The sequence below is a fragment of the Buceros rhinoceros genome, unplaced genomic scaffold (assembly GCF_000710305.1).
Source record: "Buceros rhinoceros silvestris isolate BGI_N320 unplaced genomic scaffold, ASM71030v1 scaffold48324, whole genome shotgun sequence".
NCBI classification, from domain to species: Eukaryota; Metazoa; Chordata; class Aves; order Bucerotiformes; family Bucerotidae; genus Buceros; species Buceros rhinoceros.
The window spans coordinates 1,745-6,887 of NW_010408537.1; the positions used below are offsets into that span (position 1 = coordinate 1,745).

The 5,143-nt window shown below is 38.2% G+C and overlaps 1 long non-coding RNA gene across 1 annotated transcript; it reads right to left on the bottom strand.

Annotated features, from left to right (window-relative positions):
• Nucleotides 1-875: 875 nt before the first annotated feature.
• Nucleotides 876-3,957, bottom strand: LOC104492332. Its single transcript, XR_727788.1, has 3 exons — nucleotides 3,863-3,957; nucleotides 3,189-3,263; nucleotides 876-1,564 (listed from the first exon to the last, which is right to left on the bottom strand). It is a non-coding gene; the product is annotated as an uncharacterized LOC104492332 (long non-coding RNA).
• Nucleotides 3,958-5,143: the final 1,186 nt, after the last annotated feature.

A 5,143-nucleotide genomic window follows, 5' to 3' on the forward strand; every position in this document is an offset into this window, starting at 1 on the left:
AGCCCTTATTCAAAACAGTTATTGGTCTTCTATGGCACTTTTCCCTGGTCCATAACAACCGTGTATTAATTATCACTGCAGATTATGCAGTCTCTATTCAATTACAAAGGAGAAAGAGAAAAATAAAGGTAATGTTTCTGGTAAACAAAATTAATAGAAGCATAATTGAAGATTTTATACAGTAATAAGGAACAAAGGCAGCCTGTGGTAAATCACTATTACATTAATATAGTTAGAAACCCTTTAATGACTCTGAAGTGTCTAGTTCACATTTAATGTTACCTGTAGGAACAGCCCTTTAAGAAACATCATTACGAACCGTTGGTTGGAAGTACACCCTCCCTTCGCTTTCCACCTCACCACAGCAATTCTCCATCACAAACTTGCTTTGGTTACCTAGCTCCATGCGCATGGTTTCCTTTTTGATTAACAAGGCAATGCAAAGGCCAAACAAAATTGAACTGTCTTTCATAACCCTTCCTGCATCGTTTATTTTGTGTGTGTTTAAATATATGTTACAGGTAACAACCTTAAAAACTGGCCATTTCAGTTTCATTTTTAAAATCTGTAAGGTTAAAATTGAGTACTTTTTATAAAGATAAAAGTATCACCACTTGCACAAAATTGGGTATTTCCACAGCAGAGAAAAATCTCTGGGCACATTTCCACAGTACAGTTGAAAAAATTGTGTTTGCAAAGAAACCCAACTAAACAGGAATCACATGTGGCAAATGAATATTCAATGACTCCATTAAGAAGATGTCCTATAGAATATCACAGATTCGTAGTTACAGTCTTCCTAAAAACACCGTAAGCTTTTATTGCATTTTCAATTGGTAGACGTACACTCCAGAACTAAACACTTTTTTTTCTTTCTTTCCTGATTCCACATTTAGAGAGCAGATAGTTGTTTCACCTGACCTTTACTCTGTCCAACCAGCACCACCTTCCATCTACCCATTCACCTATACAATGTGCACGTAGCAAAGCCCACATTTCAATATCCCCATGTCTATTATCTACAGAAGTGGTTTCAGCGTAACACATTAATATCTGGTGAATAAAAATAAAGGCAATAAACAGCTACAGGACAGACAGCCCTGCCATCTGTCCATTGGCTACAACCAAGGCTTCACAAAGCCTTGCACAAAGTTTAGTAATGTGTATGTATTATCCAAAAATAAACCTACCATCTGTACAAAAGATCCACACAGGTTTGTTCTTGGAAGAGCGACCCTTAGATTGCTATAATGCTTAATAACAGGTTTATTCACCATACGCATTTCCAAAACAATATCCTGTATGTTCTATACAGTGGTATTTTCCCCTTAACCACAAGTTCAGTATTTGCTGTACAAATTTTGATCGTAATTCTTTTCAAGTTCCTTTCATGTATAAAAATAGGCAACAAGTCCTTCAATGAATCCTGCTGGTTTTTTTCCCCAATCCACAGTATTTATGAAGAAACTTCTCGCACAATGATGAGCTCCACTGTATTCTGAAAAGTCTTTAGCAAAGATACTGCTTGTCCGTGATCAATATTGATGAAGCTGTATCCGTTTGCCTAAAAAGAAATACTTGAAATAAGTCTCACATACCATGTTATTGCAGAATGTTTCATTTAAGCTTTAAGGTTTAAAATAACCAAATTCTATATGAAACAATAAACCACTGCAGATTCACAGATGACGTTGATGTGAATAGAACACATATCTGCATGCTACAATAAATTAAACTATTGGGATTATTCTGGGTATAAAGAATGTATTGTTACACAAAAAATATTCTTAGTTATGAGAAATGAAATAGCCTGTAATTGTCTAAGCATGCAAATGCAACTTCTCCTTCAGCTCTTTGTCAAACTATGAATTCCTCGTTACACAAGTATCTGAACCCAAGCAGTGCCAACATGACAAAAGAAAACTTCCAGTACAAATGTCAGTCGAATGAAATTCCATCAAGACAGGAAGAAACCGTTAAAACAAAAGTCACACGCCTTCTACTTGATAAATACGTAACAAATATGCTACCAGTATTTTCAAAGGTTTAATGGGCTTCTTGTTTCTCTAAGGTGCGTTGAAGGGTGACACCATCCTTAAAGTCATCTATACCAGTAAGAGAACTGTGACCTTTCTCGCCTCAGTGAGGAAGAATAAGCACATAATTATTTACCATGCTCGTAAACAAGACATCTTTCAGCTGGAATAACTCTGTTCAGTCTTCTTGTGTGCTTTTTGGATTTATCTTTCATTCCATTTTTTTTTTTACGCTGTTTGTAAAATGGTTCACAGAATTGTGTGGTTTAATTGAGATACTAGTGGGGTAGTTGGTTATTGTTTGTTTCTTTGTTTTTTGAAAAATTGAAATGCAGAGGTCAAGTCTATTGACATTCTCAGACCAGTAATGTGGTGGACAATTAAATATTCTTAACAAGCTCTGCAACTTTAAGGATGGCTACAGCACTGTACAAATGTCCTGTTGGCCTGTTTCCCTAAGAGAGTCAGGCTTAATCTCATTGTCTGTTTTCCTGACGCCTCTCCAGACAGCTTATGATCTCATTAGACAACTTGGAACAAATCTGATAGAGAAGAGGTCTGAAAGGTGCTGACTTCCTACAGAAAAGAACTGCACTGCTGTAGCCCAGAAGCCATGGCTTCTGAAGCAGCCTACTTGGCTTGGCTGCAGCAGATGGGGCAGCCAGGAGGTACGTGCTCGGGGAAGCCAGGTATCAGGCAGCCTAGAGGCAGCTTCTGCCAGAGCCTGCACATGTCCAGCCTGCCAGCTGTGGGAGAGGCAGTGAAGACTGACAGGAACTGCAGGATGGAGAAGGATGTAATAGCAAGGTGCAGCTGTGGAGAGGGGTTGTGAGCAGTCAATAAGTGAATGATAGTAAAGCCTAATGAAATGCTCACATTCCATCTCAAATGACAACATTAGGCCTGTTTTGTTCTCCTTAGAAGTGTGGAAAATGTTCAGAGTTTGAATAATGATCCACCTGATTAATGCATCAGCCTGTACCACCTACTCCAATTTTAGCTGGAAGAAAATTAAAAGCAACATCCCAGAATATAACAAAGTTTATGGAAAAGATACTTGTAATATATTGAAAAATTCTGACCTTAGAAAAGGTTTGAACTAAAAATGAACCGTTCTATTACATAGGCTAGTTAATTAGATGACCACAGTACCTGAATTATCTTATCTCCAGGCTGCAACAACTTAGATGCTGGTCCTTCTGGTTGTACTCTGGTTACAAATATCCCCTTGAAAAACAGAAGTGGAAAACATTTTTGACAACTCATTTCATGACTAGTAGGGTAGCATGAAACGCATGTGATCCAAAATATGTTTTCATTTTTCCATTCTAAGTAGACGAGAATGCAGTATTATTCTACAGGTCTACTTGCTGTTGTGACTGCCTTCCTTTTATGACATTAAATCCAGGAGAATTGCCTTTAAAGGAGTACTGAGGGGCAAATTCTAATCTGCCTGTGTTTCATCTGGCAGATGTAGATGTCAAGATGATTTATCGACCAGGAGACATAAGGCTGTAGGCTAAATCATGTTCTCTTTTAGGAAGCTACCTAATTGTAAACTCCTTAATTCACTATCTCAAATCTGTTTACTATATCTGGAACTGTGCAAGAACCCCTCAGTTAGAATAATCCTCTGTATGGTCATATGACCACTTTGGTCATGTATCACCTGGATTTTCCAGATCATTTGTGCCCAATTTTCACCCTCCTAGTCTTACAGTTTAGTGGTTTGGGGAATATATGTACTACTTTCCCTTCCTTTTGCTAAATAGTAGAAACACTATTAATCAGAATGATTTTAGGATGCATTAGTATAAAATACTCACATCATCTTCAGGTCTGAATGGATTCCCTCTACCACCAACTCCTCCTGATATACTAAATCCAAGTTCTGGATCTTTGTCAATTCTCACTCGAATCTAAATCATTACAACCAAAGTTAGATGAACTGGTTGAAAATCTGCATTCAAAGCCACTATAATGGAATTATTACTAAGGAATTCAGGTGAACAAAAGCTTTAAGAAGGAAAAAAACTCATTAAAAATATTTATCACAGTTCAAGAGTGTATTATATTTCATAATATTAATTCAGAACAAAATACCAGTACAACAGCATCATGTATCATTGTACATGAAGTTTCCCCCCCATATCACTATTATTATAATTACAGTTCATGCGGGCTTTACATTCAAAGACATTTTGATATTGTGTAAATTAATTTAACACTTCCAGCAAATACACGTGTTCCGGTGAAAGAACCTGTTCCTCCTATTTCTTTCCTACCTCTAGCTGGATTTTTTTTAAAAAATCAGACCTTGTTCGTACTTTCACTCTAAGTTTTACGTAGCCAACACTGTCTCCCCTTTCTTTTTCTAGTTGACTAGAAAACTTCTTACACGAAAGAAGTGGACATTCTCATTCCAGTACAGAATGAAAACATGGTTCTTAGTATTTCCTCAAAAAAACCTGAAACAATACAGAGGAAATATTCTATCTCCAAGAGCAGAGAGGATGCCACAATGAAAGAACCATTAAATTGTAAAAAAATTTCTTACCCACATGTGTCTAGCATAAATAAACCTGATAATTATCAGGCATGCATCAGATGCTCACACTTTTTTTTATCCTGGCTTTTGTTTATGGATGCACATTTGTCCTGGGTCCAACATGGTGGAACCGGATGCTCTCCTGTTGTCTGGCTTTCTTCTTCCCAGAGAGCTGTGGTTTTCCCAAGCTTCCGGGAAGGAGGACACGCCTCTCCGGAATGAACTCATAAAAGGGGGCATGTTGAGAGATTCGACAACATCTTGTTTTCCCCTCTGCTCTATCTGCTGTCCTCTCTATCTTGTCCGTGCTGCGGCTCTCTCAGATATGCCGCACAGGACTCTTGAATCTCATGCCCCGGGACTGGAAACCTTTATCGAGGAGAGAAAGACACGTCCAGGACCTGCTATTTCCCTGAAGCAGTAAAAGACTCCTTCTGCAGAATGGGTGAAACCTTCTCTGTTTCTGCTGATTCCCGGCGGGGGTGGTGTTTGAACTGTTTTTGCCATGACGTATTGACCCAGCAATACTCCTTATCCCTGCAGCGGAGAAAAGAGGCAC